The sequence below is a fragment of the Podarcis muralis genome, chromosome 11 (genome assembly GCF_964188315.1).
Source record: "Podarcis muralis chromosome 11, rPodMur119.hap1.1, whole genome shotgun sequence".
Classification (NCBI taxonomy): Eukaryota; Metazoa; Chordata; class Lepidosauria; order Squamata; family Lacertidae; genus Podarcis; species Podarcis muralis.
This window is the reverse complement of record NC_135665.1, coordinates 55,782,005-55,808,144: the sequence shown is the minus strand read 5'-3', so window position 1 is coordinate 55,808,144 and position 26,140 is coordinate 55,782,005. Positions and strand designations below refer to the sequence as shown.

At 47.3% G+C, this 26,140-nt stretch overlaps 1 protein-coding gene across 2 annotated transcripts in view; it reads left to right on the top strand.

Moving 5' to 3' along the window:
* The first annotated feature begins 2,576 nt into the window (after window positions 1-2,576).
* The window catches only part of MAPK4 (mitogen-activated protein kinase 4), a 91,785-nt gene continuing 68,221 nt past the window's right edge, over window positions 2,577-26,140 (top strand). For both annotated transcript variants that reach the window (XM_028748827.2, XM_028748826.2), the window contains exon 1: window positions 2,577-2,780. The gene's annotated coding sequence lies outside the window, so the exon portion shown is untranslated. The remainder of the gene's footprint in view (window positions 2,781-26,140) is intronic.

The window sequence follows — 26,140 nt, the reverse complement described above, 5'->3', positions numbered from 1 at the left end:
AGAACGATTCGTGACAAATATAATGGTTAACATATGCATTGTTAGATGAACAATGAGCACGAGGTTCCAACTAAACGCCACCCCACGATTTTTTGCTGCCTGAGGCAAAGAGCAAAATGGTGTCCTCGATTTAAGAGCTGCTCAACAGTGGAACGGACTCCCTCAGGAGGTAGTGGGCTCTCCTTCCTTGAAGGTTTTTAAGCAGAGATTGGATGGCCATCTGTCATGGGTGCTTTAGCTGAGAGGGGGCTAGACTGGATGGCCTTTAGGGTCCCTTCCAACTCTGCAGTTCTATAATTCCCTGTACAGAAGTTGACTGGCAGTTGAGTCTGCTGAAACTGAGGCTGCTGAAGAGACCAGAGACCATCTTGGCTGTGAGTCCTGGAAGACCTGCTCCCTGCTTTGCGGGCTTTTCCCACCTGGGGTTGGTAGTTATTCCTGGTAAGTTATCAACAACAAACTTTTGTGCTCATGAACAGCAGCACCAGTACTGCCATCTGACCAAAACCCGATTTTTCTTTTAAAATAAAAATAGATCAAAATATTTTTTTTAAAAAACCTCACATGTTTCTAGACCTCATGGTGGAGTAGATTGTCTTGCATGTAAGCAAAGCTATATAGGCACAAGACCAGTGTTTGGAGTGGGTGCTTTTCTGCTGCATGCAAGCTGAGGCGCTGGCGTTGTCTCACGATTCCCGCAACTTGTACATGTGGTTGTGATCACATATTTGCATGCAACGAAAGTAAAAGTTGCATCCAACAAAGTTCTATCCAGAAGAGACCCATACAAATGAATGGGCAATACTAGTCTAGGCCCATTAAGTTCAACGGGGATGGTATTCAGTCCCAACAAATTGTAGCGATGGCCACCACCACAGATGGCTTTCAAAGAGGACTGGGCAGGTTAATGGGAAACGAAGCCATCAGTGACTACTAGCCAAAAAAGCTATGTTGCACCCCATCTGTTGTGAAGGGAATCACAGGAGAGAAGAGTGCTGTTGTGCTCAGGTCCTTCTGGTCAAATCTGGGTGCCCACTGTGAGAACAGGACAGAGCCGGCCCACCCATGAGGTAAGCTGAGGCAACTGCCTCAGGCAGCAAGTGTTAGTATTCCTGATCTATGATTGCAGTCATGGGATTTTTGTCTATCACATGACGGTGTATGTTTTGACTCCACAAAGTGGGAAGTGATAGAGACAGGATGTTTGTGTTACTGTGTTCCGTGAAGTGGGGCTATTGTCCTTTGTTCTTTTTCTCTTTGCTGTCTGATGCTAGAGAGAGAGGGAGCCATGTTGCAGTGCTCCGTGCGTCTTTATATGTAAATAAAGTAGATTAGCCAAATTGCTGAGTTGCTGAGGTCTGTTACACAACTGCGCAAACTCTGCGGATCCCTAAGTGTGCTGATGTCGGTTGGCACCAGTCATTGTGATGTTCGGGCTGAAGAAAGCTTAGGAAGCTCCTGAATGATCGGCCAGGAGGGAGAGAACTTGCCAGTTGAGCATGTGTCTCTACCAGGGTCCTACTCGAGTGCAGGCTGAACTCCTGACAGCAAGATCCACAGGGACAGATTATACGGCCTCCAAGAAATGCATCACCCATTGCTGCAGCGGCACTGACAGCAGCGATGCACCCTTGGATCTGTTCCCCACATGCTGCCTCTGTAGGAGGCTTCCTCAACCTCAGCCCGCCAGATGTTTTAAGACTACAATTCCCAGCATCCCTGACCACTGGTCTTGCTAGCTAGGGATCATGGGAGTTGTAGGCCAAAAACATCTGGTGGGCTGAGGTTGAGGAAGCCTGCTCTTGACCAATAGGAGAGGTGCTCACTGATCTCTTCTGACCCTTGATCCCAATGTAGATCTCCCCCCTGCACTTGTTTTGGATGTAGATCTTCACCCACCCCTTATTCCACAGCAGGGGAGGCTGTGCCATTTTGTGGTCTGCCTCAGATGCCAAAATGTATTGGGAACAGGATTCTGGACTAGTTGGACCATTGTCCAGCAGGGTTCTCCTTCTGTTCCAACCTGTTCAGCTTTCAGCCTTAAGCTTCTCTTACCTTTGCTCTTCTCTCCACCCCCCATCACACACACACACACACACACACACACACACACAGAGAGAGAGAGAGAGAGAGAGAGAGAGAGAGAGAGAGAGAGAAGGAAGTAGATACCATCTCCAAATTTTCCTGCTGATGTGCCCAAATTCCCATCTGAGCAGGGAACTACACAGCTGGCAGACTTCTCCTTTCTTCCGCCTCCCTTTGCACATAAGAGCCTCTCACTGTTCTTGCACCCTTGAACCAACTGCTGTCTTCCCTCCCTCCCCCCTCCCACTTCCCTGCCTCCAACCGGGGACGGGGTGGGGGCGCAGCTGCGGTTGCAACCAGCCTGAGCTAACAGCAGGTGGCTGCCCGGTGACTGACAGCCCTTCCATGACGTCTTGCAGGTGGGCAGGGCGCCGGGAGGCGTTCTTTTTGCATGACTATAGAGGCAGTGACTGGTAAGTGACAGAGGGGAGCTTATCAGTACACAGAGAGAGTGAGTGGAAGGAGGGAGGGAAGGGAAGGAGAGACAGAAAAGAAAGCCGATCTCTCTCTCTCTCTCTCTCTGTGTGTGTGTGTGTGTGTGTGCGCGCGCGCGCGCGCTTCTGTCTCTTTATGGCCGGTGCTTTTAAATATGAAATGCACCTTAGGTGAGGCTTCCCTGCGAGAAGGGAGATAAGAGATCAGGACCATCCTTCCTGCCTGGGCTCATTCAGCTGGCTGGGCTTTCCCCCCCATAGGTGAGTAGCTCCATTCTTCCTTCCACAGGGATGCTGGTTCTCAATTAGTTCCGAGGAGCCTGTGCGCGCGCGGCTGCTTGATCTGCTCTCAGGAAGAAAAGGATCACAATAATAATCAATGAAATGAAATCCATAGCCAAGAAGATCCTGGAGGGGCATATAGAGGAAAAGGAGGGGGCGAAGGAAGGGAAGAGATTCGGAGGGGCTTTGCTCGCCTCTGCGCCTCTTTTTTATCGGTCCTATAACGCTCTCCTTCTCATTGTCCTAGAGAGAGAGGGGGGTGGGGAGCTGGTCCTCCGCCTTTTAGTCCTAGCCGGATTGTTCCAGGGGGGTGGATGGGAGCTGGCGGAGGCATCGGCGGCTGCCTTGGCTGCCAGGGGTTCTTTCAGGACAGGGTGATGGGAGGGAGCGAGCGAGGGGAGGCGAGCAGCAAAGAATGAATGACGAGACGAGTTTGGCTGGGGAGGCATCTTTTCCTCGCTCTCGCTCCCTCTTTCTCTCCACTGGCAGCATCTGAGCCAGGCAGCCCCGATTCTTTTTGCGCGTTTTGGTCGGGAGGAAACCCCTCTTCATTCAGAGGGTCTTGATTTTAATGGAAAGCCCCTCCTAATTCAATGGGACTTCACTCCCCAACTCAAAAGCGCGCAGAATTGCAGCTTTGGGGATTGCTTAACCGTGGACCTGGGAGAGAATGTATTGTTGCGTTTGTGAAAGGCAATGTCTTTCTTTCTTTCTTTCTCTTTCTTTCTTTCTTTCTTTCGCCCCTTCCCCTCTTGCTTTGTATTGCACTTAACCAGGAGATTTGCACTAATGTCCTCCTTGCGCCAAGTGGGTAGGCGCCGGAAGAGGGTTTTCCCCGGGGCCACCTTTCCACTTCGGATTCTGATGCCCGCTTAGCGCTGGGTGAGCAGGTGGGGAAAGAGGCGAGGCGGTGCATCCAAGCGAAAGGGCTGTAGCTCAGTGGTAAAACATCTGATTTGCGTGCAGAAAGTCCCAGGTTCGGGTCCTTGGTTTCTCCAGGTACGCAGATAGACGCATGTCACAGTTCCTGGATAGCCGCTGCCAGCCATCAATAAATATTGATTGGCTTTTAAAAATCACATCACAAAGTCCAGTCTGAATAAGATTAAAATATTATTTGTGCCTTTCACAACTGAAGTGAGAAAGACTGTAGCTCAGTAGCTCCAAGTAGAGCTGGGAATGTCCCCTGTCTGGAACTCTGGAGAACAGCTGCCAGTCAGTGTAGACAATACTGAGTGAGATGGATCAATGGTCTGTTTCAATGTTTAATACTAGGAGCCCTAAGGAATATGACCAGGATCCTTTTCACGTGGTCTTGCATCCTCCTTTCCTAATTCTTTAGCCTTTACTATGCCATGAAGGCTGGTGATGGATGTTGGCACCTGTCTGTCTCGAGAGCAATGGAGTGCGCCTCGAGGGGTGAAGTCAAACCGCTATGTTAGCAGCACCAAAGTGACCTCCCTGGGGTGCAAGCCTGGGCAGAGTGTGTGGAGGTCCTGGGCTGCCCAGACGACAAGACCCCACCCCCTGGCCTCGCTGATGTGGTCCAAAGGAAAGCAGAGTGATATATTTGGCACCAGCTTGGCTTGCAGGAGTTGTGTATAAGGTACCATCCAACTGCTTTAGGGACTCCACTTAGGATTTGTTGTAGGGTTTACTCCTTTGCCATTTCTTCTCCTGAAGATGTCTGGCAAGGCAGCACAGGTTTAGGACCAGAGTTTTCCTTCTAAATGGACTGCCTTCTCAGGTGGATGAGCCCCATCTGCCCCTCACTTCCCTCTACAGCACATGCAGAAACCACCCTCCTCTTGACTGTTGGGTCTCCACTATGGGTCTCCACCAGCTAGAAGGTGACTAGCTGTATGTTTTCTTGGACACAACAATAGTGTATTGCAGGGACTGGGATACACGATAACAACCTGATTCAAGAAAGACTGCTAATGGCTTGGGAGTTAACAGTGCAGTCCTAGGTAAAGGTAAAGGGACCCATGATCATTAGGTCCAATCGTGGCCGACTCTGGGGTTGCGGCGCTCATCTCGCTTTATTGGCCGAGGGAGCCGGTGTACAGCTTCCGGGTCATGTGGCCAGCATGACTAAGCCGCTTCTGGCGAACCAGAGCAGCACACGGAAACGCCGTTTACCTTCCCGCCGGAGAGATACCTATTTATCCACTTGCACTTTGACATGCTTTTGAACTGCTAGGTCGGCAGGAGCAGGGACCGAGCAATGGGAGCTCACCCCATTGTGGGGATTTGAACTGCCAACCTTCTGATCGGCAAGTCCTAGGCTCTGTGGTTTAACCCACAGCGCCACCCTAAACCATGCCTATTCAGAAGTTAATTCCCATCAAGTTCAATGGGGAAGTGGGTGTAGGGCTGCAACCTTAGAACAATGTAGGGGTGAACTGGGACTTTGCTGGTTCAACACTAAGCTCTGCGCTGAGCATTTTTCCAGAGGTCTGGGGGAATGAGCTGTCTGCCCCAGCAATTCATCTGCACTATGGAGGCAGTTCTAGGTTGCTTGACAGCAGTCTTGCCCGATCTGGGACTCTCCCCAGTCTGCAAAATTCCCCAGTCCTTTCTTCATGTCCTTCTTGAGTGGTTTTACCTGGCTGGAATGTGCCCTTGAACTCGGGCAATGCTTTTTGTTCGCCTGGATGGAGGATAGAGAGTTCTGTTTAGGAATCAGCCTACTGTATGAAGATAACATTTACATTTGCTGCTGCACTCACTTTCGCCTCTGCCCCTACTCCCCATCAGAAGGTTGCCAAGAAGGGAGTGGGTCCCTCGGTGTGGAAAAGATCCCCCACTTGAGCCGTAAATTCAGGGGCAGTCTACCTCTGAGAGCAAGTTGCTAGGGAACAAGATCAGGAGCGGTCCCCCATGCCCTTATCTCAGTTTGCTTCTTGCAGATCAGTTCTCACAGCCCAGTGCCTAAGCAAATGTGTTCAGCGAGGTTACCCATTAAAAAAGTTAAATAAATGTACACCTGTATTTCACGTGGGACCTGGCAGGTATTGTACAGACATTAAACAGGAATCAAATTGCTTATGAAGTTGGCTGCAGACGCACCAGGCAGCAGTTTTAAAGAAGTCGAGTCACTGCTGCTTACCGGGAGGGAGAGTGGAAGAGGCGAGGTTGCAAGGAGGTCAGCGCTGTGCAAACTCACTGGCAGAACCCCTGGCAATTCCACAGCACCAACCAGCCCTGTCCCACTCTCTGCCTGGTAAGCAGAAGCAAACTGCCTGCCTGGAGGTCAGGTGAGTGTCATTGCCCAACTGCAGCACCTGCCACTGTGTTTGGCTAGAGGTAGCCAACATGGGCGCTCTGTTGAACTGCAGCTCCCATGTCACTCCATGTTGCCCTGGACTAGAGCCACAAGGGTGCCTTAGCAAGCAGAGACAGGGTAGGCACCTGACAGAGTGGGCCCTAATCCATGAAAGCTTCTGCCACCACAAATCTTTCAGATGCCACAAAGGACTCCGTTGTTCTTGCTGCAACAGGCAAATGGGCACCACAGGCTTGCAAGGAATACTGGACTAGGCTAACCTCACTATGCTCTGGCAAGCACTTCTTACGTTCAGAGGCCAGATTGTTAATGCAATGACTCCTGAGTATGGGACCTTTGCTTTTATAAATGAAATATATATATAAGCAGACCTCATGGGGATTCTCTTTCATTTTTTAAAGCAGACAACACAAGCCATCAACTAGTTTCAACATTGATGTTGCATTGGCGGCTCCCAGACCACTCACGCCCCTGCCTCTATATATATATGATGTCTAATCCAGTCTCCCCCCCTCTCTCTCTCTTTCTCTCTCCTCCCTATGCTATAAGTCTGCTTTGCTTGCACATTGCTTTTCCTTTGCTGGCTCTCCTGTGCTTTAAAAGCCAGCGTTCCTATAAAACCAGACCTGATGCCTACAGCGTACAAATGCTTCTGTTGCAAATAACTGATTTACATTTGTATGAATGAATTCTGTTATGCTGTAAGTCTACGTAGCAGCTCGCCCATTGGCTGAATGCATCCTTTGCTGCGCTCATGCTTTCAGATCTACAAAAGAAGCCCTTTTGGTAGTCACTGCACCTAGTGAGGTCTGTGCTGGAGGGGGCTGTGGGAGTGTGTTCTCTGTGGTTGCTCCACACCTGTGGAATGACCTTTTGTCAGAAGTATATCATGCTCCAACATTGCTGCTTTCATTTCACCAGTGGGTGAAAGACGCAACTCTTTATCCAAGCCTTTGAGGAGTACCAGGAGATGGAGAGTCTGAGACTGCCTCATTTAGCTGCTGCCGCCTATGTTTTTTTAGTGTGTTTCCACTGCAATTTGATGAATGTTGTGTTTAGTCTAGCTTATTATTATTGTCAGTTGTTGGTTTTCAATACCTATGCATTTACCTTCCTAGGACCTTTGGGCCAAAGGTGGATTATAAACGCTTGTAATAAACAGATTCATAAACGGCAGGTTTCCAAGGGAGCAACCTGTTTATTGAGCATTCGTTCTGTTTGATTTGTGGGGAGATTTGATGATGTTGGCTGTTTAAGGAGCATTCATTCTGATTTGTTTCTGGGGAGGTTAGTCAACATGGTTTCAAACCATTTCCCTATGGCTTTCCTTACTGTAAGCTTTTGAGGAAGAGGGGTTGTCGCGCAAGGCCTCCCAATGATCTTTGAGTTCCCAAACCTGAATTTGCTGCCAGGGGACTGGATCCCACCTGAACATAGTGACAGTCCGGAACTGCATGGGCAGACTCAGAACATGATACCACACTCACCAAACCAGCACTCTTTGCATGCACCCAGGAGCATGGGATTTGGGTGCTGTTGCATGGCTTTCGATGCACAAACTCTATTTATATTGGTGCTCACTGACAAGCTGCTGCATACAAATTTACCACTTAAACTGATCAAGTAGCAAGGTACTTATATGCACCCCAGACTTAAAAGGAGTTTACTTGCAGCAGATGCATCCCATTTGTGACACACAAATTTATGATAAATTCCTCAATAGCAACTGTGGTAGTCTGCCATGGCAAGAAGCAAAGAAGAAACTTGAGACATTGCCCCCCCTTAAAGACTGTGATTTCGGACTATAAGATCTAGTGTGGAGTAGTGGATAGCTTGTCACACCAGAATTGGGAAGACCAATTCAAATCCCCTCTTGACTATTGGGTAGCCTTGGACCAGTCTCTGCCTGACCTACTTCACAGGGTTGTTGTGAGGTTTAAATTTGGGGGTGTTGAGGAGAAACATATATGCTACCTTGAACTCCTTGCGGGGGAAACGTGAGATGCAAAGGCAATAAATAATTGCTAGGCACTTGTAACCGGAGAACGGGAAGCTTAGTTCAAACCAGCCTCTGAAATTTGGGCCCAGGTGCAGATTTCTGCTGCTTACTGCTTCATAGTCCTTGTTGACAGATCGCAGTGCGGAAGTGACAGCGAAAAACATTAAGTGTTGGAGTTATGTCAGACTTCAGTAGCGCAGGGAGGTAGTTTTGTGCCTGGACTTCGTGCTCTTAATTGTGTCACCTTTAGGTAGGTGTAAGAAACATGGGAAACTGGCAGAATACTGGTCTGGCTAGCTTGGTATTGTCTCCACAGACTGGCAGCTGCTGTCCAGAGTTTCAGGCAGGGACATTCCCAGCCTTATCTGGAGAGATGAGGGAGATTGAACCCAGGACCATCTGCTTACAAAGCAGCGGCTCTGCCACTGAACTGCTGTTCTTCTCCACTCCATACGTAACCCTTTGCTTGTGAAACATGCAAATAATATTTCTTTCCATGCTTTGCTACCCTAGGGGAGTTTTACTTGCATTGCATTGAAAAATATTTTAAGAATTGCTTTTAGGATAGGTTTTTTAAATTAAAAAAAGGTCCACTTTTTGAAAAGACCCCCTCTAAGGGTGACGAGAGGACAATTAATTTTGTTAACATGCCAGCATTTGAGACTAGGTTATGTCCAATTCTCACAGAAAAGGTCTTAGCACCAGTGGCGTAGCGTGGGGGGTGCAGGGGGGGCCGGCCGCACCGGGCGCAACATATGGGGTTAGGGCAAACCCACAGGTTAGGGGGCGCAAATCCACGGGTTAGGGGGCGCAAATTACTTGCCTTGCCCCGGGTGCTGACAACCCACGCTACGCCACTGCTTAGCACTAGTATAGCTCTTAGTACTATTGTCCCCGCAACCACACCACACAAAATTGCTCTCCTGTGTTGCCGTTTGGAAGCTTTCTAAGTCTTCAAATGCCTAAAACGACCCCTGTTCCATGTGTGTGAATAGCAAACAAAACAGCAGATGAAATTGAAATTAACTGGCGTTCTAGTCTAAGCTGCCTAACTATGGTTTTTCTTGTTTTGTTTTATTTTGCTTTTTTAAAGTGTGCTAATATTAAGCTGAGTTATCTGTCTTCGGCTTTCACTTGTTTGGCCTTTTTCTGGATATGCAAAGCTAGCGACCAAATCCTCTTAAATAAATCTTCATCAGTGTCTCTTAGAAAGCGCAGCCCAGTTTGCAAGAAAGTCGATTACATCACCGCTCCTGTGAAGGAGTCCTCCTGGACACCTACATATCAATGCTCGACCGCACGCCATGGGTTCAGAGCCCTGTACAAACATGGATCGCAACAAGGCTCCTGTGACAGCTGTCAGTGTTGCAAGCCTTGTTTTACAGACATTTTGGAAGGTGAAATGTCTTGCCTGAGGCTATATTGGGGGTGGGGGGGAGGGAGAGAAAGCAAAATTGATGGAAGTTAATCTCCACCAGTGATTCGCAAGCAGTAGGGCAGCCATGGTGGCATGAGGTGTTTAGAAGAGGTAGTTTTGATGTCCCAGGGAAGGGAGAGGTCATCTGACGAGGCACGGCAATGCCAAATTTAGCATGCCCACAGCTAGCTCCCACTTACCTCCTTACTTCCAGCCAGTCTGGGAGGGAGGTGGCAATAGATGTCAGCTTTCTCTTCCTCCTCCTCTCTGTCAGTGCTGTCCTTGCAGAACTCAAGGGGGAGGAGAATGGGGAGAAAGCTGGAATTAGTTTTGAGTATATTGGACTCCATGACATTCATGTAGGAAAGTCCTGCCCAATACAGATAGGTGTTAAATGTTGAGAAGGCTTGAAGGAAGAAGAAGAAAATTACAGGGACAGAACTACCTAAAATGTACAGAAACGTATTTATGAATGAAGTGAGGTACCAAACTTTGTACGATGAAAGACAAGCTGTGAAGCTTTGTGTATTCAGCAAATATGATGTCCAACACTGAACAGTGATTCTGGATATTGGCTACTGTTTCGTAGAATTCTTCATCAGCGTGGTGGGAGGATGTGGAATTGCCTCATAAACTGGATTTTTATTTTTTTTTACAGACGATGACCTGCATGACATATTACTTTACAAAAATTATAAACTATAATACAAACAGTAATGAAAAAGAGTACATACCCCATCTTCATTTAAAGATTTTCAGAGACTAAAGATTTCATTTTGTACTTGTTATGGTTTGAAGGAATTCTATAAAGATTGTCTATTACATATGTATATGGTCATCGTGTTGCCTAGACATTGCTGACGTTCTCTTTGCAACACAGGGGTTTGTTTGCCGACTTACCCATGGAGGCAAGAGCATAGCCATCATGGCTAATAGCAATCCATAGTCTTATGCCCCATGGAGTTGTCTAATCCTTAAAAAAAAAAAAAAAAGCCATTCAAGTTTGTGACCATCACTGCTTCTCGTGGGAGTGAGTGCCATAGTTTAACCTTGCACTGCCTGAAGTTGCTATCCACATCAATTTTGTATCGGCACAATCCTTGATAATTGCAGGTGTTCATGTACCGTGCTTATACAGTGGTGCCCCGCAAGACGAATGCCTCGCAAGACGAAAAACTCGCTAGATGAAAGGGTTTTCCGTTTTTTGAGTCGTTCCGCAAGACGAATTTCCCTATGGGCTTGCTTCGCAAGACGAAACGTCTTGCGAGTTCTTGCGAGTTTGTTTCCTTTTTCTTAAAGCCGCTAAGCCGCTAATAGCCGCTAAGCCGCTAATAGCCGCTAAGCCGTTAATAGCCGCTAAGCCGCTAATAGCCGCTAAGACGCTAATACCCACTAAGCCGCTAAGCCGCTAATAGCCGTGCTTCGCAAGACGAAAAAACCGCAAGACGAAGAGACTCACGGAACGGATTAATTTCGTCTTGTGAGGCACCACTGTATGTTCCTGTAGTCTGGGGGAGTTAATGGGAGGACACCAGAAGTGGACTTTGCAAGCCTTTCTTGTTGCTAAGAGACTTTGTCCACCATCTGTTATGAAATGGTCTGAGGACCTCGCTGCCCTGGCTATATATGTAGGATGCATGTACTGATAATATTATTATTCATACACTATTTTTATCTTCTTCTTCCCCTCCCTTCCCTTGTTAAATTTGCAAAAATAAAATAAAAAAATAATAAAAAGCTTGCACTGAATCCAGTGAGTCAGCCAGGGCTACACTATACCACACTGCGGAAGATAAGGCTATTGATGATTTCTAGCTTTGACAGCTGGGTAGGACCTCCGGTGTCGGGGACTGCATGCCCCTCTGACTATCAGCTGCTGGGGAACACAAGTGGGGAGAGAGCTGGCTTTGCGAGAACAGGATGTTGGACCAGATGGGCCTTTGGGTCTGATGTAGCAAGGATCTTCTTATAGGTGGCTGTCCAAGTACACTTCATACAGATGAATGACACAGTCAACGTATGAAATGAATACGGCTAATATTCAACTTGAATCGGTTCTCACCACGCTAGTACCTTATCTTCCAAAACTCGATCAGTCACATATGCCCGCTGGGAGGACAGAATAAATTCCATTCCCCAAATTTATTTTCCACGTTGATATGCGTAGCAGAAACCAAAACCACAATTCTAGCGCTTTTCATGGTGGATTTTATCTCTTTCTCTTTCCCAACCGTGAAGTGCAGTAAATACAAAGCCTATCTATCTAATCTCAGTCTCTGTGGGTGCACATGGAGAGAGGGAGAGAGTAGGGTGGAATGCTGTTTTGGATAAGAACATAAGAAAATGACAGTCATGGGTTTGAGCCCCACACTGGGCAAAAGATTCCTGCATTGTAGAGGGTTGAACTCGATGACCCTTGTGGTCCCTTCCAACTTTCCAAATCTATGATTCTATGCATAGCTGTCAAGTGTCCCTTATTTGAAGGGACAGTCCCTTATTCCAGTGCCATGTCCCGCTGCTGTCCCTTATTGATGGATGTCCCTTAGATGTCCCTTAAATGATGTCCCTTAAATTTCAAAGGAAGCAGCTCCCCTCCCTCCCTCCCTGCCGGCCAGGGAGGAGGGAGGCTCCAACTGTGTTGCTTGGCTGTGTTGCTCACCCAATAAGAAGTTTAAGAACAACTGGGGGGTGGAGCTTGCATGCCTTGTGTGTGGCTAGTTAATGCAAGCTGAGGGGGTTTTGAATGCTGGACGCCATTTTGTTGCACGTGCTGCTGCAAACTTTGCAGTGCAAAGCCAGGCCGGGGAGCCATCTTAAGTTGAGTCTGCATAGGCCTTGTGGTGCATGTGATCCAGATTCTATTCAGTTGAACCTCTGGTTACAAAGTTGCTTGGACAGTGTTCTCGAAGCTACCAGCATGAGTTTGACCAGACTGCAGGAGGACAGGAAGACTGGAGTGCCTGGAACAGGTGAGGCTGCAGGTCCCTTATTTTGGCTGCTGGTCCCTTATTTTCAAGGCCGCTGGTCCCTTATTTTCAAATCTGTAAGTTGACAGCTATGTCTATGTGAAGTGTAGGTGGGTTCCCATGAGGCAAGACACAGCGATAACAGCAAGAAGCTTTATGGAACTAATAGAACTGGACAACAGGGGCAAAGCAAATGCTTATATATATTTTTGAAGGTGTGGGCCACTCCCACTCCCAACGTGATTGGCTGCCTAAACTTCCAAGCTGCAAATCATGACTCAGAGTTTAAGGGCCAATGGCAGAGGCCAAATCCTGAAATGTGCTATGATTGGATATTATGTATCAAATCAGAACACAGGGGCTCAGAATCCTTAGTCCAGACCAAGGGTCAGCAAACTTTTTCAGCAGGGGGCTAGTCCACTGTCCCTCAGACCTTGTGGGGGGCCAGACTATATTTTGAAAAAAATAAATAAAATAAACAAATTCCTATACCCCACAAATAACCCATAGATGCATTTAAAATAAAAGCACACATTCTACTCATGTAAAAACACCAGGCAGGCCCCACAAATAACCCAGAGATGCATTTTAAATAAAAGGACACATTCTGCTCATGTAAAAACACGCTGATTCCTGGTCCGCCCGTGGGCTGGATTGAGAAGGCGATTGGGCCAGATCCAGCCCTCAGGCCTTAGTTGCCTACCCATGGTCCAGACTCAAGCTCAGGCAAACACTGAATACATAACACTATGAGAAACAGCAAAGGTCCTCACCAGCACCCTTGTTGAGAAAAGTTGTGAGAAACCATAGAAACAGCTTGGTCCTTTGTGCTGCCCACTATACTGTACGTCACGTACCCAAAGATTTATGCTATGGAATGACTACACAGAAGAAGCAACAGTTATTACTGATAGGCGACCCCGGTGGACGAGCCCCATCTGCCTCTCACTTCCCTCTACAGCACATGCAGAAACTGCCTTCTTGACTGTTGGACCTGTTAGAATTCCTGCTCCATGATTGCAGTCATGGGATTGTTGTCTTTCACTTGACGGTGTATGTTTTGACTCCACAGAGTGGGAAGTGACGGCGACAGGATGTTTGTGTTACTGTGTTCCGTGAAGTGGGACTATTGTCCTTTGTTCTTTTTCTCTTTGCTGTCTGATGCTAGAGAGAGAGGAAGCCATGTTGCAGTGCTCTGTGTGTGTTTATATGTAAATAAAGTAGATTAGCCAAAATGCTGAGTTGCTGAGGTCTGTTACGCAACTGCGCAAACTCTGCGGATCCCTAAGTGTGCCGGTGTTGGTTGGCATCAGTTGCTGTGATGTTCGGGCTGAAGAAAGCTTTTGAAGCTCCTGAACGATTGACCAGGAGGGAGAGAACTTGCCAGTCAGGCATGTGTCTCTACCAGGGTCCTACTCGAGTTTAGGCCGAGCTCCTAAAAGGACCCACTATTGGTCTTGTTCACTCAATCTGCCAGAGCCTGTGTTTAGGTGCAGAGGAAGGTCCCTAACTTACTGAGGGTTTGAGACCCATCGGCTCCCCTCACCTGGTTTAACTGGCTATTAGAAGCCATTCTCAAGGTGTGGCCTGTTGGGAAACTGTGTACGTACAGCTACTCACACAGAGTCAATTAAGGTTTGGCAGACAGCCAGAAGGCAATCTGAAGGAGTAAGTCTGCCTGGTGATAACAGAGACATGGAGACTGCTCCCTGATTGGTCATGCTCTCTCAAGGGAGTGATAATTAATGGCCTACTAACTGGAATGTGTTCATTCGAGAGTTCAGTGGTTCAGTGTGTCAGTGTAGGAGATGTGAGTCGTGTCAGAGAGAGCTAGCAAAAGATCCATGTTCTGTTCCTGTAAATAGGTAAAGGTAAAGGTACCCCTGCCCGTACGGGCCAGTCTTGACAGACTCTGGGGTTGTGCGCCCATCTCACTCAAGAGGCCGGGGGCCAGCGCTGTCCGCAGACACTTCCGGGTCACGTGGCCAGCATGACGAAGCTGCTCTGGCGAGCCAGCACAGCACACGGAAACGCCGTTTACCTTCCCGCCAGTAAGCGGTCCCTATTTATCTACTTGCACCCGGGGGTGCTTTCGAACTGCTAGGTTGGCAGGTGCTGGGACCGAGCAACGGGAGCGCACCCCGCCGCGGGGATTCGAACCGCCGACCATGCGATCGGCAAGCCCTAGGCGCTGAGGCTTTTACCCACAGCGCCACCCGCGTCCCTTATCAGAGGTACTACCCTTCCCCTAACACCCTATAAACCCCTGGGGCATCTTGGCAGGAAAAATAACACTTCTCATGCCACTCTACAAAAGAGGGCATTTGGAGCAGGGGTTTCTGTGGAAGATCTTAAGAAATGTAATTGCAATTATAAATGTCATTTTAAAAAATAATTCCCCTTTGTCTGCATGCCTGATGAACCCATGGCGAGCATTCTTTTGCAAAACCAAGTATGCAACGCAGATTGAAAATGAGGAAGGAAAAAAATGGTAGATAGTTCTGGATACTGCTCTAGTAGGGAAAGTAATTTTTAGTACATTTGAGTTAATTATTATTGGAAACCTTTCTCGCCCCGCCACCCCGCTGTCTTTTTTGCTCTGCTAAGTTCAGGATTCTTGTACTCTTGGTTTTGTTTCATCTCCTTTTGCATGCCACCCACTGTGGTTTTCACTACTCATTAAGCGAATTTCTCAGGCAGCCGGAACGCTAACTGGCATTTCTGAAGATTCCTTTCTCCCTATGCCCCCCAAAAAGCAAGTGTTAATTCGTGTCATCAAAAAAGAGAATGAATTAATGAGGGCAAAATGAGTGAATGAAGGTGAGGATCAAAAATACCGCAGAACGCAAAAGAGAAAAAAAAGGGGAAAGAAAGGTATCCTGATAACAGGACTACTAAGCGTGTTATGGGCCATACCCAAACTCAATTACTTGCCTATTTTGGATAGAGATAAATTAAAACAGGCTTTTAGCATATGGAAAGCTGTGCCAGTTGGTGACATATATTTTAAAATGAGTGTCGGGCTGCAAAGGAAGAGCCAAACACTATGCCTTGTTTGTTTGTTTGTTTGTTTGTTTATATTTCTTTACTGTATTTATATCCCACCCTATTATCCGAAGGTGAATTATGGTGCTGGAGGGAGACTCTTGAGAGTCCCATGGACTGCAAGAAGATCAAACCTATCCATTCTTAAGGAAATCAGCCCTGAGTGCTCACTGGAAGGACAGATCCTGAAGCTGAGGCTCCAATACTTTGGCCACCTCATGAGAAGAGAAGATTCCCTGGAAAAGACCCTGATGCTGGGAAAGATGGAGGACACAAGGAGGAGGGGACGACAGAGGACAAGATGGCTGGATAGTGTTCTTGAAGCTACCAGCATGAGCTTGACCAAACTGCGGGAGGCAGTGGAAGACAGGAGTGCCTGGCGTGCTCTGGTCCATGGGGTCACGAAGAGTCGGACATGACTAAACGACTAAACAACAACAACAGCCTGTTAAAGAGGAGACTGAGAGGAGACATGATAGCCATCTTCAAATATCTAACTATCACATGGAGGGAAGAGCAAAAGATGAAAGGCACAAGGAGAAGGGGACGACAGAGGACGAGATGGTTGGACAGTGTTCTCGAAGCTACGGACATGAGTTTGACCAAACTGTGGGAGGCAGTGGAAGACAGGAGTGCCTGGCGTGCTCTGGTCCATGGGGTCACCAAGAGTCGGACACGACTAAACGACTAAACAACAACATTATCCACGGAGCTCAAGGGGGTGTCCATGGTTCTCCCCTGCCTCATGGAATACCCACAACAACCCTGTGAAGTAGGTCACCCTGAGAGGCAGTGACTGGCCACACGTCACCCAGTGAGCTTCATTGCTGAGTGAGGATTCAAACCCTGGTCTCCCAGGTCCTAGTCTGGCACTCAAACCACTGCACTACACTGGCTCCTTAAGTCTTGTACCTTTCAAGAAGAGCCTTAGGGACACAAGAAGCTGCCTTGTAGCAGGTCAGACCATTGGTCCATCTACCTTAGTATTGTCTACACTGAATGGCAGCTACACTATTTTAGGCAGGAGCTCTTTCCAAGCTGCATCTCGAGATGACAGGAATTGAACCTGGGATCTTCTGAATGCAAGGAAGATGCTCTCCCATTTTGTGGTGTCCTTTCCCTATTATGTCCATTGCACAGGTGGAAAACTGAGGGCGAGATGTACTTTAAAAGAAGATTAGAGAAATTCTTGGCTATTCATGAGCATGGTGGCTATTTCTCTCTCTGCTGTATTGACTAGGGGAGGATGGGTTATTGGTTTGTTTTCGTTCCTGGTTTTTTGTTGTGGATTTTGTGTTTTTTTTAAAATCTTGCATTGCTTTGTTGTAAACTGCCTTGAGCTCTACGGATGAAGGGTGGTATACAAATTTAATTAATAAATAATAATAATAGCAGCGGCTCTCCAGGGTTTCTGACAGCCCACCCTGAAGACATTGAGGTTGGAGTTGGGACCTTCTGCATTCAAAGCACCTGTTCTGCCTTTGGACAATGGCCACTTCTTCCCTTTCCTAGCAAGCAAAGCCTTTACCCTTCTTCTATGTTTTTCTCTGGTTTCTGGTGCTTTTTGATGTTCCCCGGAAAAGGCTGTTGACACACTTATCTGAGAGGCTTGTGCATTTATTTTCTGTTTGTGCAGAGAGCAATTTAGGGTGACAGAACAGAGCAAGGCTCCGTGGCAGACTGGAGATGAGAAATACGTCCCGTCACCCCATGCATAATGCATACGCAATTACCTATCCAGAAGCCCTTCTGAAATGAGCTGTTTCAAAGCTGGGTTAGAGCTTCCCCTCTTCACTGATCCACAAAAGGTGGGCAGTCCCATCATCAACATCCAACGTATTTAGAGCAAACTCCAACTGTACGAAGACATGGCCATGCCAACTTTGCTGCCTCCACTGAGTTCTTGAGTAGCCTCCATCTAAGTGTTGTGAAAGATGAAGGGTTGCTTTCGCCTACCCCAGTTATCCCAGTCAGACCATTGGTCCTCCTAGCTCAGTCCTGTCTCCACCGATGGACAGCTGCTGTCCAGGATTTCACACAAGGGTCTTTCCCAGCCCTTCTCATACCCTCCAACATTTCTCTGATAAAAATAGGGACGTCCCATTCCATAATGATAATTTTACTATATATACCTCAGATATCTGACTGGGTTGCCTCAGCCACTCTGGGCTGCTTCCAACATATATAAAAACATAATAAAAGATTAAACATTGAGAAAAAAAATCTTCCCTATACAGGATTGCCATTAGACGGCTCAGGGGTTGGATAATGCCATACCCTCCAACATTTCTCCAATGAAAATAGGGACATCCTAAGCACTGGCGGAGGAAGAGGAGTGTGGGGAGGGGGGGAGTGTACCGCCCCCGCCAGTGCGATCCCAGCAGAGTGCCATTGTGGCTGCCCCCCCGCCCGCACTGGGGCCCCCGCCCCCGCCTGCTCTCTGCCTCCCAGAGCATGAAGCTCCACCACTGAGCCTAAGGAAAAGTGGGACATTCCGGGATCAAATCAGAAACTGGGACAGCTTCTCTAAATCAGGGATGTCCCTAGAAAATAGGGACACTTGGAGGGTCTGCCTTCTAGGAGTTGCCGGGAATTGAACCCGGATCCTCCAGCGTGCAAAACAGAAGGGTTCATGCTACCTAAAGAAACCATTGTGTGTTCTTCCGTGCCGTTTGGACATACTGCATGATTGATCTCAAACTGTTCATCCAAGTGCATTACTCATAGGTTCCCAAATCATAAAATAGTCAAAGCTATAGTATACCTGAAGGAGCGTCTCCACCCCCCATTGTTCAGCCCAGACACTGAGGTCCAGCGCTGAGGGCCTTCTGGTGGTTCCCTCCTTGCGAGAAGTGAAGCTACAGGGAACCAGGCAGAGGGCCTTCTCTGCAGTGGCGTCCGCCCTGTGGAACACCCTCCCATCAGATGTCAAGGAAATAAACAACTATCTGACTTTTAGAAGACATTGAAGGCAGCCCTGTTTAGGGAAGTTTTTAATGTTTGAAGTTTTATTCCGTTTTTAGTCCTCTGTTGGGAGCCGCCCAGATGGGTGGGGTATAATAATAATAATAATAATAATAATAATAATAATAATAATAATAAATAATAGTTGTTAGTATGATTATGATTTTGACTGGTTTTCCAAAATATATGCTCCTAACTGCAACCTTCATGAAACAGCAGGTCGCTTTTCTGTTCGCAGTGAAGAAAATGGGCTATAAGAAAAATCCCAGGCAATTATATTTCTTTAGCAGCCTAGCAAGCTGTGCACATCCTTCCCAGAGCATAAAATAAAAGAGCTCTTATGCGTCTGGCCAAGGCCGGGAGCAATAAATTGACATCGGTGCCATACGCGATGGTTGGTGTGTTAGCTTTTGTCCATTGTTATCACTGCATTCTCCGTCCCTTATTTCCATTCACCTACGGCCAAATGCTATCCCCCCCCCTGTCTTATTTACATATATGGACAGTGTCTCTTCGAAACTGCCTGCAGCTCCACCAGCAAAAAAAATATAAAATAAGGATGCGTCATTGTGGGAAACAAACAGGTTAGTTTTGTTAGTTTTGCAAAGCAATGGGTTATGGAAGGCTGATCTCAAGGCTCAGGTGGATTTGCACGGGTGCAGGCAGTACTTCACATAACCTGGTCCCCAAGCGAGTAGGGCTTTGAAAGTCACCACCAGCTGTTTAAATTGGGTCCCAAATCAATCAGCAGCCAATTCATCTGTTTTAGGGTGGCCAGTTGCACATCGTCAAAAAAGAGGGCAAGCAACGTCAAGCAATAGTACAAAGGGGAATGTATATGGTTATTTATGGGTATAAAGGTAAAGGTAAAGGGACGTGGGTGGCGCTGTGGGTAAAAGCCTCAGTGCCTAGGACTTGCCGATCGAAAGGTCGGCGGTTCGAATCCCCACGGCGGGGTGCGCTCCCGTCGTTCGGTCCCAGCGCCTGCCAACCTAGCAGTTCGAAAGCACCTCCGGGTGCAAGTAGATAAATAGGGACCGCTTACTGGTGGGAAGGTAAACGGCGTTTCCATGTGCTGCGCTGGCTCGCCAGATGCAGCTTGTCACGCTGGCCACGTGACCCGGAAGTGTCTGCGGACAGCGCTGGCCCCCGGCCTCTTAAGTGAGATGGGCGCACAACCCTAGAGTCGGACACGACTGGCCCGTACGGGCAGGGGTACCTTTACCTTTACCTTTAAAGGTGAAGGTACCCCTGACCATTAGGTCCAGTCGTGACCGACTCTGGGGTTGCGGTGCTCATCTCGCTTTATTGGCCGAGGGAGCCGGAGTACAGCTTCCGGGTCATGTGGCCAGCATGACTAAGCCGCTTCTGGCGAACCAGAGCAGCGCACGGAAACGCCGTTTACCTTCCCGCCAGAGCGGTACCTATTTATCTACTTGCACTTTGACGTGCTTTCGAACTGCAAGGTTGGTAGGAGCAGGGACCGAGCAACGGGAGCTCACCCCGTCGCGGGGATTCGAACCACCGACCTTCTGATCGGCAAGTCCTAGGCTCTGTGGTTTAACCCACAGCGCCACCCGTGTCCCTCCATTTATGGGTATAGAATCAAATTATTTCTTTACCTATAAATTATCTTATGCAATACTGTAATTTAAATATAATAACTCTATAAAGCCGGTGACTAGGTGACATGTGTGTGCCTGTCTAGTCTGCTGATGCTGCAAACTGTGGATGGAGAACTTTGATGCCCTTCCTGTTCTCCATTTTTATGGTTCTCCAGCTTTCATGGACCAGACAGCCCTTCAAATAGAGGATTTTATTCGTCTGTCCATCCATTCAACCAAATTCCTATGCTGCTTGGATGTAGTAAAACCTCTAAGCAGTTTCCCAGAAGTATTAAAACAGATAATATCATTTAAAGATAACTAAAATTAACAGCAATGAAGATTAAAGCATGTCAACAGCCATGTGCCTGGATAGACTTGCCTAAACAAAAATGTTTCAAGCAAGCACTGAAAAAAGTAGATCAAAGATGCCTGCCTAGCGTCAATAAGCAGGGAGTTCCAAAGTGGAGGTCCTACCACACTAAAAGGTCACTTTCTTACAGCTGTGGAGCAAGTATTATGTGACACCAGTAGCAATACCGATTCCACTGGGAACTGTAAGATATGGCATTGTGTGAACCTCCATAAGCTGTTTCTGTTGGTTAATGGGCACTGTTTTCCTAGCTCCTAAGCCTAGCTCTTGTTTGTATACTGTTGCCTGCTCTTCCACACCTCTCATCTTGAACCCACTGATCATTTAGGAAGCATCTGTGTCTCACTAGACTGGTGATACTATAGAGTTTCCTAGGAGGTGATGTATGGAAGTGAGAGCTGGACCATCAAGAAGGCTGATCGACGAAGAATTGATGCTTTTGAATTATGGTCTGGAGGAGACTCTTGAGAGTCCCATGGACTGCAAGAAGATCAAACGTATCCATTCTTAAGGAGATCAGCCCTGAGTGCTCACTGGAAGGACAGATCGTGAAGCTGAGGCTCCAATACTTTGGCCACCTCATGAGAGGAGAAGACTCCCTGTAAAAGACCCTGATGTTGGGAAAGATGGAGGGCACTAGGAGAAGGGGACAACAGAGGACGAGATGGTTGGACAGTGTTCTTGAAGCTACCAACATGAGTTTGACCAAACTGTGGGAGGCAGTGGAAGACAGAAGGGCCTGGAGTGCTCTGGTCCATGGGGTCACGAAGAGTCGGACACGACTAAACGACTAAACAACAACAGGAGGTCATAGGAAACCTTGCCTTTGGCCACTGTCATCCCTCCAATCGCTTTCACTTGGAGCAGGCAGAACTCTCCGCTCTTTAATGCCCACTCTTAATTACCAACCAGAACTACTTTGGGCAGAGATGAATAACTGTTCAAGCCCACCAAACACTCCCTGGAGATAGCATTGTGTGGATAGCGTCATTATGCATTCTGATCACTAGGTGGCTTGGGACTACATCCAGATGAAGTCATGCTGTGGTTCTGTTCTTGCTTAAAGGAGAGACCATAAAGATCTGGCCAGCTCCTAGACTGGTATCTATCCCCTTGAGTTTTCCATAACACCAATTAAGGAAAAAAGACTTGCGTGTTCAGACCTTGAAACCTCCCCCTTAAATAAATCCTGACATGACTCAAATTTTGGTTTAGTTTTTGGCAGAATTTAGGCCACAACTTTATTGATTACAGCATGTGAATGGTTGCATGGGCTTTGGTTCGACTAGCTCCCCGCCATGCAGGTAGCGCTGACCCAGGGCACCAGCATAGGTCAGCCTAGGGTGAACACCTGGATAGGTGGAAAGCCGGGAACAGGCTATGTCCACCACCCAGATGTACCCCTGGACTCAGGCATGGGCACAACCCCCTCACAGGGTTGACCAAACCATTGAGTCCCTGGATTCCTTTAACGGAATACCCTTCACACAGGGATGTCGAGAGCGTTCCCCCATCCCTATCACCTGAACCAGAGCCTATTCGCAACCTTACAAGTTGTGACGATTTGCTACTCGGCAGGCGAAACCCAAATGGCTCCAGCCAATCAGCCAAGTGGGGAAATTCCTGCCGTGCCCCTGTCCCAATGGCAGACAACACACGACGGCATAGCAAGGTCAAGCGCAAAGCCCTAAAAGTAGGGAGAGGTGGGCAGGTGTTCCGATGCACGCACCGAAAGAGGAAGCTCTGAGTCACGTGCATAAGTCCCTTGATCCGTTTAGCCTGCGTCCCATTGGCCTGATTAAACCTGCATCAAGGGACCTACCAATCAGGTGTTGTGGCTATCCAGTCGTACCCACCCACAACACAGGGTTTGGTTGCCGGGTCTCACCGCAACATGTGCCCTCTTTAAGGGAGCACCCGATTTGCAGCAAAAAAGTTCTGCTGATGAAAATCGGGACATGTGTCCTTTGGTGCCACACTTTTGTGTGTGCCAGCTGACTCCAGTGAGAGTGCGGCACCACTGCAAAGACCAGCTCCTTCTGCAAGCGCCGGCTCATCCTCCTTCCCCAAGCTTGGTGGCAGTGCTGAAGCAGGGAAATGGGACATTCTGGAATCAAATCAAAAGCTGGGATGGCTTCTGTAATTCTGGGATGTCCCAGGGAAATCAGGACACTTGAAGGGTATGTTATGATAGGTTCTTTGCATTCTCATTATGCATTTTTACGCTGTAAACTTCCCTGTGATGAAAGGCAGGATATAAATTTAAGAAATAAAACACAGTGGTACCTCGGATTAAGTACTTAATTCATTCTGGAAGTCCGTTCTTAAACTGAAACTGTTCTTAACTTGAGGTACCACTTTAGCTAATGGGGCCTCCCACTGCTGCTGCTCAATTTCCGTTCTCATCCTGAAGCAAAGTTCTTAAACCGAGGTACTATTTCTGGGTTAGCGGAGTCTGTAAGCTGAAGGGTCTGTAACCTGAAGTGTATGTACCCTGAGGTACCACTGTAAAATAAAAAGGCAGGACGGGTTAAAGGTTTGGCTTGGGGAGGGGTGGTGATTAGGGAGGGGGTTGACCTGAAGAGACTCCCAAAGGCCGTACATTGGGCTCTCAGGCCTGAGGTTCCTCACCACTATCTTTTAAGGTCAATTGATTATTATTTTTTAATGAACATGTGAAAAACAATTGCATATTTTGGGAGACTGGAATGGGAGGTTCATTGGCAAAGTCACAGACACTCACTATTGTGGCCTTGTGCTCTTCGTAGTTTTAGTCTTCGGACCACGACAAACAGTTTCAGAAGCAAGCCCCCCCCCCCATCTCACCTTGGGACAGGAGAAGAACCTTTCGTTTGTTTTGAATGCGGCAAGAGTGCCTTCCTACCTGCCCTTTTGTGCTTGAAATGTTGCAACTGTCTGGACGCTCCTTTGTATATTGAAGGTGTTCCAGGAAAGGGCTTTCCCGCCCATATGCTTTTATCCATCTCTTGGATTCATTAGGGATACTACAAGAAGAGGTTTCTGATGAGGAAGGGGGGTGGTGAAGAGAGAGCTGAAGCCCCACTTGAAAGCTCATTAACCCTCTACTTTTCAAACGAAGGAAGAGTAGAGGAGGCAGAGGCAGATCCCTCCTGCAATATGTGCAGTGTCCTTTCATTCATCTCCAAAATGCCTCAAATTTAGCATGCTTCAGATTGTGCCTGGGAAATTAACATAACAAAAAAGCCTGAGAGGCAGAAACAATAAAGAAAATACCGTACCTCTGAATTCTTTCCTCCATTCTTGAATGGGGGAAATGCTATTTTCAACTAAATGCATCACATAGTGACAGTGATAACACGAGTGACTTAGCTTTTCATCTGGTGTGACACATTTTGAGGAAATTAGTCAAGTCTGCTTCACAGGATTTGTTTCATTTATCGCAGAGATATATATTGCATTTTTAAAAATCCTGTCCTTCCACGTACAAACCTAAGAAGAACATTGCTAGTCCAATAGCTTGTTTTTGCCATGACCAGCTAGATGCCTCTAGGAAGCCCACAAGCTAATGCGTTTAGGGCGCTGTTCAGAGTCTCCCCCTCATATCCTCACATCGACCTTGTGAGGTAGACTAGGATGAGAGAGCGTGACTTCCCAACTATGCTTCTTTAACAGACTGTGACATACCACCCCAATATCTAAGTTAATCAGCCTGAGCCTCCATGGGTTCCATAATTCAGTTTCCTTGGAATGAAGGTCAGCGGAGACTGTGAAATCCTTAGAATATATGGTTTTATTTACACATATATGCAACCTGAGTACAGGATGGAGGGGCTCACAGCATTAACACCCCACAGCATCAACAGTCCCAAATATCTTCCTTCTCCATTAGTCATAGTTTGGGGTCCAGCATGGAGCAAGCATGTCTCTGTGTCTCCAGCTTCTAGACTGCATTCTGCTCAGCTCAACTCTGGCTGTTATTCTCCTACCCAGCAACTAGGTGAGGTGTGGTGGAGGAAAGACCCCATTATCCTTGAGGGCACCATCACATAGTTGTAGCTCTTGCAACCTAGCTCATTTTTTTGGGGGGACGACCTGATGAGGACACTTAAATGGCCAGTTAAAGTCATTGTCTTACAAAGAAATTTGTCTGACTAGTTCAGCAAACTTCTGTTAGCCGCTAACCCTCACAAGGGGGCACAGGGCCCTAAGAATTGGAAGGAACGGGGTATCCCCTAAACCAACCCCCCACAAACCTACAACAATATTTACACACCAATCTTTAGCAGAATAATTAATTAATTAAATTTGTATACCGTCCTATACCTGTGGTACACAACACAAAACAACTACTGTAATATCACCTGTCTATCTCTATCTCTATCTCTATCATTATCATCTATCTATCTATCTATCTATCTATCTATCTATCTATCTATCTTCTATCTATCTATCTATCTATCTATCTATCTATCTAATCTATCATCTATCTATCTCTATCTATCATCTATCTATCTATATCTACCAGTATCTATCTGTCTGTCTGTCTGTCTGTCTGTCTGTCTGTCTGACTGTCTATCTGTCTATCTATCTACCGTATTTTTTGCTCTATAAAACTCACTTTTTCCCTCCCAAGAAGTATGCATCTTATGGAGCGAATGCAGGCTGTGCAGCTATCCCAGAAGCCAGAATAGCAAGAGGAATTGCTGCTTTCACTGTGCAGAGATCCCTCTTGCTGTTCTGGCTTCTGAGATTCAGAATATTTTTTCCCTTGTTTTCCTCCTCCAAAAACTAGGTGCATCTTGTGGTCTGGTGCGTCTTATTGAGAGAAAAATACGGTATCTATCTATCTATCATCTATCTATCTATCTATCTATCTATCTATCTATCTATCTATCTATAATACGTAATAAAACCAAAAACAGAAACAACCCAATAATTGCCCTTCCACAACATTTAAAAGGCCATTGGACGTCGATCAGCCAAAGGCCTGGCTGAAGAGGAACATCTACAGCTAGTGGCTAAGGGTGTATAATGAAGGTGCCAGCCAAACCACCCTGGGAGAGCATTCCACAGCTGGGGGGCCACTGCAGAAAAGGCCCGTTCTTGTGTTGACACCTTCTGGACCTCTTGAGGAGGAGGAACACAAATAAGGGCTTCAGAGGATGATCTCAGGGTCCAGGTAGGTTCATATGGAGAGAGGCGGTCCTTGAGGTATTGCAGTCCTTGAGCCGGGTAAGGTCAAAACCAGCACTTTGAACTGGGGCTGGAAACGAATTGGAAGCCAGTGCAGTTGGCTCAGGATCGGTGTAATACGCTCAACCTGCCTTTAACCAGGTGAGCAACCTGGCTGCTGAATTCTGCACCAGCTGAAGCTTCCGAACCATCTTCAGAGGCAGCCCTACGTATAACGTGTTGCGGTAATCTAGCCTAGAGGTTACCAGAGCATAGGTGATGGAAGTTAGGCTATCCCTGTCCAGATAGGGGCGTAGCTGGACCACCAGCCAAAGCGGATGGAAGGCACTCTGCGCCACTGAGGCCACCTGAGCCTGGGACAGCTGAGAAGAAGAGTTCAGATGCTTTGATTTCTCTGTTTTATTAATAGGGAGGCTGTGATTGGGAATGCTAGGAATATACCAGTGCAGAAATAGGTAAAGGTAAAGGGACCCCTGACCATTAGGTCCAGTCATGACCGACTCTGGG